The 14,675-nt window shown below is 41.4% G+C and overlaps 1 long non-coding RNA gene across 1 annotated transcript in view; it reads left to right on the top strand.

Moving 5' to 3' along the window:
• The window catches only part of LOC147707879 (uncharacterized), a 65,559-nt gene extending 51,140 nt beyond the window's left edge, over positions 1-14,419 (top strand). Inside the window, exon 4 of the long non-coding RNA XR_015296476.1 lies at positions 13,883-14,419. This is a non-coding gene — a long non-coding RNA (uncharacterized LOC147707879). The remainder of the gene's footprint in view (positions 1-13,882) is intronic.
• Positions 14,420-14,675: the final 256 nt, after the last annotated feature.

The raw sequence follows: 14,675 nt of genomic DNA, 5'->3' as shown, positions 1-14,675 counted from the left end.
AGATCTATGGTATGACTCTACTAGAGTAGCGGTATAAGGATTCAAAAGTGGGATCAGGAAGACCGAGTACGTACCGGCTCCAGCAGCAATATACAAGCTAGTTACGTTACTATGAAGTCAGCGTATTAAGTGTCTTGCGACTATGTTGTTTCAGAATAAGTAAATTACGGACTTTGACTTTTGCCGGCTTTATTGTTTTAATCGAAGGTAAGAGTGCATAGATACAGCACTTCTGAAATTCCGGAATGTTTGGTGATTGGCATGGCTTTATGTTGAAACTAGGTTACTTTCTTGCATGCAGTTAGTAGGAGGTGAGGTCAACATTGGGTTGCTCACTTGATTTTCGGTTTGGTTTATAAGGTGACAGGTGAACTTTTGTGAGCATGATTTTTAATCACACATATGATGTGTTTATGACACTAGGAGATCTTCTGGTTTTTGTTCAGTTCACAATATAATGAAACTGTTGGTTTGTGATTGTAAATAATGTATCCTCTTTGGTATATATATATGACAGATTTTTTGTTACTTATAGTGCATTCCCCTGACGAAGGTGCATACCGAAATGCATTGGGATATGTCTTCATTTGTTAAATGATGGAGAGTTGTTTGAAGAACTCAAATTGTCGTATTTACTGATGAAAAAAGAAGAATAAAAACAACCTTGAAGAAAGGAAATACAATCATCGTTTGATGAGAATTTATTGTTTTGCTTTTTTTGCTGGTTTATGTTTGCAGTCTGATCAATAAGACTGTGGAGACATCTTGTGTTGCGTGCTTATCTAGGTTCCTGATCGATACTGTGACCTTATGCCCCTATTCGGCTATAAATCCATTTATTCCCTATATTGGCATAACCGTTCAAGTGCGATTTTCTGAAAAGTCATCTCTGGCCTCACACGAACAGAGCCACATTCCAGCATGACTCTCTGCTACTTCCTTTGCGACCAATTAGTGCAATGACAGAGCAGCAGTCACTATCTGATATTCCTAGATAACACTCCGAGTTCTTCAACAAGATAAAAACTTAGCAAACCTGGAAATCCCCGCTTGCTATGTTTTGATTAGTAATGGAACTCTAATGAGCAACTGATAACTGTCACTTCCTAGTGACATCTTTAATTGACGTCTTATGTCCAGCAAACTTGCGTCAAACCCGGCACCTGTCAGGTATAAATATTACCAACGTTGCCTTAAGCAATGTGAGCTGAGAGAGATACGAGCTGCGAGTTCGTTCCCTGTTGCTGATGCCAGCTGCCTGCATGACCCTGTGTTGGTAAAAACTAGCACTCTGTCGCTGCAGCCTGCTATCCTGTGGTGGTGAAGCTGCTGATTACCATTATCGCCGCTACAGCGCGAACTATGGTGCAGTACGCTTGAGGAGCCGTGCAGCCGTCCTCTGCGAAGACATCCAGCCCAGCTGCCCGCGGACGCTGTCACCCCTCCTTCCTCGACGCGCTGAGAGAAGCCGCTGCATTTCTCGTGCAGAGAAATCCAGTCCCGGCGCTTCCGGTTTACCCTCGCAGGTGACTGGGATATCGAGAGAGACCCCTGAAGGAGATACCAATCCTCCATCATTCTATTCAGAGGTATGGTGTTGACTAAACCCTTAGACGAGAATTCTTGAAACAAACCTTGGCAAAACCAACTTAACTTAAGCTACTTACTTACTCCCCTTCTCACGTGTTAGGCTTAGGTCAGGCACACTGGGGTAGGCTTAGTTAGAAGCACCAGTTGAGTATGTTAGCCTAATGTATATAAGACTGTATATATGTTTTATTACTTTTAAACCATTGTATGGCTAAGAAACCATATCAATGCTTTTACAGTTCTATTTCGCAATACTTATCTTACTGTACGTACTTTTTATAATAACAATTATTGCAATTGTGGCAATACATTTCTCTTGTACGAGAAGAAAGACTGTTCAATAAATGTTAACCTTTATTGATAAACGCCCGTCTCTCTATTCTCTACATACTGTGAAAGTAAACTGCACTAGACTGACTGAGTGAAATACATGTCTATTGTTTCACACGACCCTAGAGATCGACTCTTGATCTGAGGAGCAAAGTTGTCATGTTGCACGGTTGTTGGAAAACTGAATCCCTTCTTGTCTGTGCCAAGGAAGCTGATCACTTCCTATGCAGAGAAGAAAGTTTCCAGTGACCTCTGAGCTAGTTGGTAACACAACCCAATTAAGTTTAGCATAGTCAGTGGAGGCCTGGAATATCCGCAGTTCCACGTCGATACTACTGTTTATGTTATTCCAATGCGCAGGGCCTAGTGGGAAACTAGGAACTACACTACATGGCGCCCAAACGTTTGGTAAGGCGATAAACTAACGCAAGACTTATAGAGTAACTCAGTCGTGCATATTTCACAGACCCCTTTCTCCCGTAAATACTCCAATAGACGTCTGGAGTGGGTGAAAGGTTAAAATCCGCCCGACCTTAGTAGGAAGAGATTCCTATGTAAAGCTCTGGTATATTCAACGTTGAAGGATACAGTGTTCCAAAATATTGTGCACCTAATCTTTGTCTCCTTGGAGACCTACTCTGCAAAAACTGCATTTATACAATGTCAGTAGAAAACAACGGCACCACTGGGGCCGCAGCAGATGCGACTCAGCAAGGTCCCGAATACACAGACCCGGGTGCTATTATCATCCCGGTCCAGTTAAGAAGATCTATAACTTTAAAACTTATAGAAAACGGACTGACACCTCAAGGTGATACAGTAATTTTCGTGATAGAGGGTCACGAGTATCGGCAGACAGAGGTATTCTATTCATGGATAAACTTTCCAGCGGTAAACGCTATAACACAGGAGTTTCACTATTACAAAATAGAGGAACCTCCGGGAGAGTACGCTCCTTTCGAGGAGATTGAAATCCCACTTAAATTTCAAGAGCACCTGCTCTGGTTTAATGGCGCCCTAAAACACACTGATCAAATAACTAGGCTCGGTCCACTAGGTAGACCAGGAGCCACGTGGCCGGTTCTAGCCAGCTACACACCACATCCTGACATTGCAAAAATGTCTAAGGAAGAGCTGTTAGCACAGCTAAACACATTAATAAAAATACATAGGCAATTAGTCCAATATGTAATGCGGACTGCAACAGTCCAGCCAGCTGTTAATACGCCACAGCTGACCCCTCATCAGGGGAACACAAATAAAATTACACCACAGAACATACAGTCATGTCTTGGTAAAACACCCGTAAAACGGGAACAAATTCCTTTCTGGTTAGCCCAGAAAATCACTCAAATAGAGGCAGTATTTCCTGATACTACCCCTATTGAGAAACACAGAATCTTGACCATCTGCCTTCCTATGGGAATCGCACCACACGTGGAGGACTGTGACACTTGGGGTACAGTCTTTGCTTCCATTTACACAAAAACACACGGTGTTCCGTCTATGGCGGTAATACCAGAAGTGCTAAAACAGATTCAAAATGAATTCGGTCCAGAGCCCGCTTTAAATCTAGGTATGAAATTACTGAAAGACTTCAAGCAGGTCACGGCTATATTATTAGCCAACGTAAAGGGAGAAGCAGCATCTGTGGCGATCCGCCAGAAGTTGAGGGAAACAGATATAAAAGATCCTGTTGAACTAGCAAAAATCATAGAAAAATGCTATGAAGAATTAGGTAGAGACAGCTTGGGTGGGAAACCAGTTAAGCCCCAACTGCTCGAAAATCCTGAAAAATTATTTATTAAAAATAATTCAAACACTCCTAAAAAGAGCTGGGATGGAAATAAACAATCCACTCCCAAGGAAAAAGTTTTCCAGTCCAGAGGAAGGTCTCCTCGACGGAGGGAAAGAACTCCGACTCGAGAACGCCAGTCTCCCCAGCGGGAGCCCTCTGAGAAAAGATATAACCTTAGAAATAGGGATAATCTAAAAAAACCTGATAGATATCAAAGTATTGATACACGTCCCTCTCGATCTTTTCCACAGAATTCGGAAAGAAGAGGACGGTCAGACCCAGGAGAGCACACCAAGTCCAAAGACAAGGAACCTGCTCAAAATAAGAAATCTCAATTTCAGAAAAAGAAGGTAGCCAGTATTAGAGTAATCAACCATGCCGAGAATACTGAGGACACAGTTGAAAAACGGGGAGTGGGCATTGACAATGTTGGACAGTGCAGCAGAAATCAGTATAGCGCGCAAGATCTTGATGAGTCATCTGGAGACAGTGGACACGAATGAATACATTCAGGTTGAAACTGCCGACGCCAGACTTAGCGAGCCCCATAAAATATACGAAATAACATTGCGTATGGAGGGTGATAAGACTAGGAAAATTAGGGGTCTATTTTGGGATAAGCTCTCAAAAGGCTATGATATTCTGTTAGCTGAAAAAGATTGGCCCCCGGAGTTTGTCAGGGAGTGCCCTCGTGGCGAAGAAGTAATTATGCCTGCCTTCTCGAATCACATTCCGATTCACAAAAAATACACATATGCAAGGAAATGGGCAGTAGCCCAGGCACCTGCATTATATAAAAATCATGTAGGATGGGATGAGGATTCACCGCCTCACAAAATCCAATTAAAAAGTGAACCAACTGCCCAACGGCAGTATCCCATAAAGCAAGAAGCTAAAAAACAGGTCAGGGAGATCTTAGATCAACTTGAGTACCAGGGGGTGATTGAAACATGCACCTCTCAAATGAACAATCCTTTGTTTCCTGTCTCCAAGCCAGACAATTCATATCGTCTAGTTTTGGACTACAGACACCTTAATACTTGTTGCAAAACCTTTGCAGTACAAAACTCGCATAGTGCAGCCCTAATGAATAACATAGTTAGGAAAAAATATAAAACGACATTAGACATTTCTAATGGTTTCTTTTGTCAAAACATTGCACCAGAAAGCAGATACTTGACCGCTTTCTCCGCATTTGGGTCACAGAAAAAATTCTGTCGACTCCCACAGGGGTTCAAGAACAGCCCAGGACTATTCTCAGCTAGGGTAACAGAGTTACTACAAATCTATGATGATGAAGCATTGTCTTACGTAGATGATATTTATCTCACAGACGACGACTTGGATACTCACTTGAAAAGAGTGAACACCATTATACTTGGGTTCGCAGCAGAGGGTTACAAATTCAACTTTAAAAAGTCCCGAATTGCCCATCTGACAGTACTGTTTTTAGGGTACGAATTATCAAGTGAAGGGAAAAGCCTAGCGGACAACTTCTTAGAGAAGTGCGCTGTACTCCAAGCTCCAAAAACGCTGAAGAATTTACAGTCAATACTAGGTTTTCTGAATTTCGGAAGAACTTACATCCTAAATTACGCAGAGAGGGTTAAACCTCTCTACGAACTAATTAAACCTGATTTAAAACAAATCAATTGGACTCAAAAACACACAGAAATTTTGAGATCACTGCAAACAGACATGTTAGCAAAAACAAAATTAGATACACGTGACAACACGATCGATCTTGTAATCCGAGTCATCCAAGGAAGATGCGGATTCACGTACCTAACCTCTAATGAGGGAGAAAAGGTACCAATTTCAATTAAATCTCACTTGTACACACAAGCAGAAAAAGCATTCAGTCGCACAGAAAGAACTGTGAACGCAGTGCAAATCGCATTAGCAAATGAACGAGAACTAGCACACGGCAAACGGATTAATATCCTCACAGCGGAATCCGCCTTCGAGGCGCTATTCAGCCCAGTAAACTTGCCTACAGTGTCACTGGATCCGAAATGGATACAGTGCATAGATTCTCTAGGAGCGGAAGACGTGAAATACTATTTCGCCCCGCAATACAAAGAACTGAATGATTTAGAATATGAAGAAGAATATCCTCTGCCAATCGAAATTCTGCCTCTCCCACTATATGCCTGTATAATCTATACAGATAGCTTTGTACAGCATTTCAACGTAGAGAGAAAATCCTACGATGCAGCATGTGCGATCATTAAATGTCGTTGGCTGTGCGGTAAAATCAAACCGAAAATAACAAAAACTGAATCAGTAAAGTACTGTTCGGCTCAAAGAACTGAAATCAGATCTTTAAAGATGGCGCTCGAAAATGTAGAACGCGAATTCCCCACACTTATAGTGTGCGATTCTCATTTTTGCGTCAACTCTTACAACAATAAACTGCAGAGTTGGATTGAAAACGACTACAAAGATGACACAGGTGCCACAATAAAGCATAAAAAGCTCTGGAACGAGGTAGCTCTTTTAAGTAAAGAACTACAAAAGACTCACGTGATTCACGCACAGAGTCTTCAGCGTGATGGCGTTCACGTTGCAGGGAATTCATTGGCTAATACAGCCACAGCGGAAGCAACTAACCCGGCTTCCGTAGCCACAAAAAAGCGTACAGATAAATACATAGACGGGGAAACCATGCTGGCAGTAAAAACGACCGTAAAAGGCGACTGTGCAGCACTACCCGTAAACTATCCACTCAATTATGCATACATAATCGATGCAAACTCCGTTCCTTTTGCTCGAATCCCTGGAGTGGGGGACAGAGTAATTCCAAACACGAACAGGAGAATATTTTTAATAGCAGACGCACACATGGGTTTGGGTCTAAGGCACAGAGAGATCAAGGAATCACTGACTGAATTACAATCAGTATTCTGGTGGCCGGGAATGAGTGTAGAACACCAAATATATGCAAACAACTGTGAAAACTGCAATAGGGATCGCAGTAGCGAACCTTGCTACCGGCTACCCATCAGAAAGAGCGTAACGCTGCCTACACCCCATCCTGCGTCCTATTAATAGTTAAGACAAAAAGCACTTAAAAAATGAGGTCCCCAGCGCTCGGCTGACGCTAGAACGGTTATAAAAGATTTGCGAGTCTTTATCGGCACATACGCAATTACCACGTTCCATTCTGACCAGGGTCCTGCTTTCAGCTCTCGAGCCTATAAGGAGGCCATGGCCAGCATGGGAATTGGGTTGCGGTATTCTTGTCCGTCGCACCCCGAAGGGAATAGTGTGGTAGAAAGAAAAAACCGTGACATAAAGCAATCTATAACAGCGAAGGTATTAGTTTCAGGCGCTGGGTGGGTCAAACATTTAATAAGTGTCCAGACTAGTCTTAACAACATGCCAAGAAATTCTCTAAAAGGTTTCAGCCCATACGAACTATTGTTCGGAATTAGAATGAACGTTCAGGACCTCGATAGTCAGATGTCAGTGGTACAAAAAGGAACAACGCACTTTGATGTAAAAGACCGTTTGGCTGTTTTACAGGAACTGAATGAAACAAGAAAATCATTAAGCAACATAAAGTTAAAGCAACAGCCAAGTACCACTGACGAGGCACCACCCGCAACAGCCCCAGCAAGGCCTGTCTGGATTCCAAAGATTGGGGATCTAGTCAGAGAAAAGATCGCGGTGAAGAAGGAATTTGGGCCTTCTTACAGAAAAGCAGTACCTGTCTTAGCAGTCACCGGAACAAGATCAGTTGTGCTACCGCCCCTTGCTGGTAAAAAGGAGAACAGAGTCGTGTCTATCGATCTGGTAAAACCACAAGCATGTGGCCTATAATCAACAGTAGGCCCAGTGGACTCCCAAGAAACAACAGAATACCCAAACTTGCAACAATCCAAGAGGTTCAAACTGAAAGACTAATCACATTCGATCAGCCTGCAGTGCACAATGAAGGACTATGCAATAATGCCATGGAACTCGTGCCTCTTGAAACACAGATTGAAACAGTTCGTCAAGAAACAGCACCAGTCTACAATGATGTGGCATCAGAAAGTGCTACCGAGAGACAGATTGAAAGAACAATCCCATCAATTGACAGAACTGCCTCTGGTTATTTCATCAACTTCGACAACTTCTCTGAAGATTTAAACGACCCCGAAGTGATGCCAGAAACAAAAAAGTCTTTTAAAGAAAAAGCAACGGAACTCTTTCATCAACTGAAGGAAATCGACCTAATTTCCCCTTGGCTAGAGTTCTGGTTCGGTCTAGGTGTATTTTTCCTCCTGCTTTGGCTCATCATGGTACTGTGTTTGGGAAAATTCATTGAAGGAAAATATATTACAATGGACACAGCAAGTCAGAACATCAACCTAGTCCTGAAACCACACAGATCATCCCACGTGAAGAAAAGAGAACTGTCAACAGTAAATGTCACAGCAATTCCAATACCTGGTGGGGTAGTATGGGAGAAAACAGACTATGAGATCTATGGTCCGGTCGAAATCCTGAAGTATCCTCATCAACTAAAGGTTTCCTTAAGTGACTTTGTGACACCTAGTACATTCTCTGATGATTGGGACTTTAACAGTATTAATGACATGATGTCTGATTTAGTAATGTCAGCTAGATTCACAGATCATGATTATTTACAAGGTTCATCTAGTTATGAGCAGTTATTCTGTTACACCCATTATGGGGATCATTACTTGCATAAATCTGCACAGCCTAGAAATGTTTTTATGTATAATCAATGGGAACATTGTTCTACACCACCTAAAAGCAGTTCTAAAGCATTTTTTGAGAAATTCAAATACTTCTCAGGGTTTAACACCAGTGATGCAGAAACATTTTATTATAAACTGTTAGATAAAACAGGAATGAAAACAATGCTGACAAATTCTAAATTGATATATTCAGAAACATTTTATGACAAAATGATGACATTTGGTTTTGATTATTGGAAAAATAATATTGAAACGAAAACAATTTGGGGTACAAAAGATTGGCAGGTGCAAGGCATAGAAGCACTATTTAGAACCTGCATGATACCAGAACAAATGTTATTTTTAAATGACACAATACACCAAACATCTTGTCTTGGCCTAGCCAAGAACAAAGACCTTAAAACACCGTCTATACCAAAGCCAATACCTGAAAATGCAACAGCTGATATTGAGTTAGACGTGTCACAAATTTTACATTTCGACAGAACACATCCAGATTGGAAAAAGTGGTTAATCTGGCCTACAGACACAAATAGCTGTCAAGATAGGTTCCTGAATAAAACACAGGGGTTAAAAATGACCAGATTAGACCCTAGATATTCCCAGAGACAACATCCAGGGATTATAACAACATACAGTGTAGGGAAACTCTGCCTAGAATGGCTAACTACATCCACACTGGCTGAAATTAAGCGACACTTGTCTTTATTAAAAGATGGTGCTGATTTGCGCGACTTCATTTTTGGACCACGCAAACAGCGTCAAAAGCGTTTCATAGCGACCAGTATCTATGCTGCTTACAACGAGGCTTGGAAAGTAAAGCAAATTGAAACTGCTGAAAAAATACGAGAAATTGATTGTATTAATTTGGAGAAATCACTTTCTGTGATAGACAATGGGTTAATGACTCTGTCTTCCAGAATATATTCTTTGGACAATATTGTATCCTCTGCCTTTGATGTGATAGACCGAGATTTGCTAATGTTACAACATGGCCAATCTCAATTGCGCTCTATTATAGAATTAGGCTGGACGCTGCAAAACCTTCGTTCAGGCTATGTGCCTTGGCGTTTAATCAACACAACGTCATTGTTTTCCAGTTTTAACCTTACTGATAAACAGATCAGTTTGGCACAGAAAGGAGCAGACTATACAATCCTGAGCATCGAAAAACTCGAGAGATTATCATTGACAATGTCAGAGAGTCCTGTCATTGAATGGATAATACACGGAATTATCACACTTCCGATAACAACTTTCCGATTTCATAAATGCCTTGAGTACATACCTGCTGGCCAATATGAACAATTGGGTAAGGGATATGTAAAATCCGAATGGAAATTACCATACACTCATTCTTGCTATAGTGACAGCGACAAAAATGTATTTCTTAGTGGTAATAACTGTAAACACTCACTAAGCGGTATACTTTTGTGTCAGGGTATTAATCTACACGGAGCATGTGATGGAAATTCAAACAACCTCTCATGCCACCAGCTAGTCACACCTGCAACTCAGATAGAGCCCTTCTTTATGCAACTCGCAAACGGGAGTTACATTCTTAGAACGGATCACAGGTGCTGTGGCCTCGCGCCAGGGAAAAGTTATCTAGTACAAGTTACGTCCATGGTCAAATGTTGCATGCAAGCATTGTTCCCGAGCGGGCCTCCAGACATAGTGACTCCCCTCTGGCCTCGTCTGAATCTCTATTCTATACGAATTGATACATTAAGCAAAATGAAATCTGTACTTTTACAGACAACAGTGCCTATAACGTCATCTAAAGAGACGTATGATCTTCTAGTCGCAAGGACGGCTACTGAAGTCCATGACTTTTTATCAACAAATTGCCCCGTGCATTTCGTAGAAATGTTCAGCCAACTCCTTAACATGTCTAGTGCAACAAGCATCCCAGGCATATTTAAGACAGTCTTTACGGGACTGCTAACACCCTTCCAGGCAATTTTGGGAATCTTTCCTAATTTTGTGCACTCCATTTTTGGCGGCATTCCACTATTTTTGGGACTCGTTGCAGGGATTCTATTTTTGACCATCCTGCTACGATATGGCAAGCCTCGGCTCAGACATAGCTCCCATGGGAATGGAAGAGACAATCCTAGCAATGCGCTACAGGGACAGGATAACTAACGTCCTCGGATTGGCCAGGCTGAGAGATCTAAACATGACCTGGTTCCTTTCATTCAGACCGATATGGCAAAATTGCATTTTACCTGTGCTACGGTGTATGCTTTGCGGCGATGAATGCGTGTTGGACATCTGTCTTTCACTTCCATCAGCAGTACCAATGGACGTCGATACTTTGCTCAGTCCAATAACGGCTCACGCATTGTGTTGTCCCCAGCGGCTACCAATCCTGATGACGGCATTTGTGGAGACTCCTGTACTACAGCCAAGTGGTAACAGTGGAGCGAGTGACAAAAGCAACATCATCCAGGTACAACGTTCTGTGAGCATTGCTGGTCCTGCCTTCGATGACAGCAATCATTCTCACACCTGCCAAGTTACAGCGCTATCTAATTTGGTTGAACTATCACCTGATTTTGTAGACCAATTCTTTGCGAGCCTGTCTGATACGATGTTCTCACCCATAGAGAAACAATAACTTTTGAAAAGCTTTCCGACACACAGCGTTCCCATGAACTCTGAATTCGGCCTTCAGTTTTGATCAACAAAGACTGCAATAAGCTTTGGAACTCTATGTTTCCCCGTTCAAGCATTAAATTTTTTTTTTATATTGGACATTTTTAATAATTCACCCTTTTTGGCACGAACAAATTCTTTGCTTAACGTAAAAACTATTCTTAGAGAACAGAAGCTTCACACTTCTATTTCTAAGCACATCTAGAGACATAACAAAATAACACCAGCCTCTAGCACACATGTTATTACAATGCATTTTTATGTGATGATTTATCTCGCATTTCTTCTGTCAGAGATACTTCATGTGTAATTCCTTTTGCATAATCGTTCATTGATTTCATATGCAATACCTTTTGAATGATTACTATGCTTTAAGAAACGTACAGTACCTAAAATTCCATGTATTACAAGTACGCCTATTTCCAATGCATTTATGTATTTTGGGGTGGGCAATGTTACACATACATCTAATTGCTTTATTTTTAGTAATTTTGATGGACATGAAAACGTGGAGTGGGTGTTGCGTGCTTATCTAGGTTCCTGATCGATACTGTGACCTTATGCCCCTATTCGGCTATAAATCCATTTATTCCCTATATTGGCATAACCGTTCAAGTGCGATTTTCTGAAAAGTCATCTCTGGCCTCACACGAACAGAGCCACATTCCAGCATGACTCTCTGCTACTTCCTTTGCGACCAATTAGTGCAATGACAGAGCAGCAGTCACTATCTGATATTCCTAGATAACACTCCGAGTTCTTCAACAAGATAAAAACTTAGCAAACCTGGAAATCCCCGCTTGCTATGTTTTGATTAGTAATGGAACTCTAATGAGCAACTGATAACTGTCACTTCCTAGTGACATCTTTAATTGACGTCTTATGTCCAGCAAACTTGCGTCAAACCCGGCACCTGTCAGGTATAAATATTACCAACGTTGCCTTAAGCAATGTGAGCTGAGAGAGATACGAGCTGCGAGTTCGTTCCCTGTTGCTGATGCCAGCTGCCTGCATGACCCTGTGTTGGTAAAAACTAGCACTCTGTCGCTGCAGCCTGCTATCCTGTGGTGGTGAAGCTGCTGATTACCATTATCGCCGCTACAGCGCGAACTATGGTGCAGTACGCTTGAGGAGCCGTGCAGCCGTCCTCTGCGAAGACATCCAGCCCAGCTGCCCGCGGACGCTGTCACCCCTCCTTCCTCGACGCGCTGAGAGAAGCCGCTGCATTTCTCGTGCAGAGAAATCCAGTCCCGGCGCTTCCGGTTTACCCTCGCAGGTGACTGGGATATCGAGAGAGACCCCTGAAGGAGATACCAATCCTCCATCATTCTATTCAGAGGTATGGTGTTGACTAAACCCTTAGACGAGAATTCTTGAAACAAACCTTGGCAAAACCAACTTAACTTAAGCTACTTACTTACTCCCCTTCTCACGTGTTAGGCTTAGGTCAGGCACACTGGGGTAGGCTTAGTTAGAAGCACCAGTTGAGTATGTTAGCCTAATGTATATAAGACTGTATATATGTTTTATTACTTTTAAACCATTGTATGGCTAAGAAACCATATCAATGCTTTTACAGTTCTATTTCGCAATACTTATCTTACTGTACGTACTTTTTATAATAACAATTATTGCAATTGTGGCAATACATTTCTCTTGTACGAGAAGAAAGACTGTTCAATAAATGTTAACCTTTATTGATAAACGCCCGTCTCTCTATTCTCTACATACTGTGAAAGTAAACTGCACTAGACTGACTGAGTGAAATACATGTCTATTGTTTCACACGACCCTAGAGATCGACTCTTGATCTGAGGAGCAAAGTTGTCATGTTGCACGGTTGTTGGAAAACTGAATCCCTTCTTGTCTGTGCCAAGGAAGCTGATCACTTCCTATGCAGAGAAGAAAGTTTCCAGTGACCTCTGAGCTAGTTGGTAACACAACCCAATTAAGTTTAGCATAGTCAGTGGAGGCCTGGAATATCCGCAGTTCCACGTCGATACTACTGTTTATGTTATTCCAATGCGCAGGGCCTAGTGGGAAACTAGGAACTACACTACACTTGTTTGAACTTTTTGATGAAGTGTAAGGTTGACAAATTTACTATGTTTAAATTGGATTGAAAATGCATGCAAAATAAGAAAAAACGAATCACGTAATTGTGAATAAGTGAATAGTGCTCCCCATAACACAGGCTTCTGTGAATTTCTTTCATTTGTACTAACTTGACTAGGGGCTAGTCAATATATGGGCCAGCACCAGGTATAATTGTTGAAAGTTATACAAAACTGTTAAAAATAAGGAGTGCATATCACATAATATTGTTTGAATATTGTGTTTAGGTGTGCCAGGGAGTCAGTCTATCATCTGCCCCTAGGTGTATAATAACCTCTTAAAAGACAAAGCTCTCACTGGTGCAAGGAAGGAGAACCCAAACGCTGTTACAAGCCAATGCTGAAGCACCAACCAGGTCTGCTGAACCAATGGAAAGAAGGATAGGTCAGAAAAGACAAACCCAAACTCATTAATAATGTCGCTTCCCATAATGCGATATTCCCCTGCATCTGCAGCAATGAAGCAAAGCCGCCAGCATTTATCAATAAGAACCATGGACAGGAACAAAGGAATGGTCCATAGGAATGTACATCCTATAAAATGGGACTCTGGGAGATGTTACAAAGCAAGGTAGAGGTACATTACCAAGATCTCTCTTTTTCACAGGCAAGTGGGGCTAACCATGGGTTCAATAGGGTGGATACATACTTTACAGACCTTTTTCTCTCTTTTACAGGGTACATGGAGACCATCTTCAGAGTAAAGAAGAAGACCTCTTGACTACTCCCTATCTTCCAGGCTCCAATAATAAACTAAAAATTGTGTATCCCTACCTATGCACAGTGACTTTCTAAGAAAATTGACCCTGAAGTAATATTCTGACGTTGAAGATAAGCTTATGAAATGAAGAATAAACAAGAACTTTGAAACTTCAGTTCATGTACAATGCTTGTTGAGAACATTCTAAAGAAGTGCCACAATTAGTTATCAAGTTTGTTATTTTATCACATGGAATGTGTTGCTTTTAACCTGCCTGGAGCATGATGGTGAGAGAGGACTATTCCTCTGGACTGATCCAAAATGTATTGATAATGCATCAAAAGCAATGACTGAAGGATATTGGCCCAAATTAACCAACAAATGAACAGACTTGACCTAAAGCCCTCTCATTATTTACATAATGTCTAGTAGAAATGTACAGATGAAAACCAGATATACAAATCATTTTCCAAAAGTGTATAATTTACAATAAAACAGTTGAATTAACTACCAGTAATCTGAGTGCTCAGTTTTTAACATTTTCTTTTCTTTTAAAATCTTTTTATTAACAATTTTTGTTATTATACAACGATGAATGAATTTGTATATTCGCTTGTGCACACAACATATTTCAAGATCACAATTCTTTTGGTAACATTTCGTTAGATTCAAACGGTACATTTTCAGGGTTTTTCTCTGGCACCCTTCACCTCACGTATGTCAGTGTTCATCGTCTCCTGTAACATAATCTCAATAGCTAATCATTCGCT

The sequence above is a fragment of the Lissotriton vulgaris genome, chromosome 6 (assembly GCF_964263255.1).
Source record: "Lissotriton vulgaris chromosome 6, aLisVul1.2, whole genome shotgun sequence".
NCBI classification, from domain to species: domain Eukaryota; kingdom Metazoa; phylum Chordata; class Amphibia; order Caudata; family Salamandridae; genus Lissotriton; species Lissotriton vulgaris.
The sequence above is the reverse complement of the archived record's forward strand: the minus strand, read 5'-3'. Positions and strand labels throughout refer to the sequence as shown.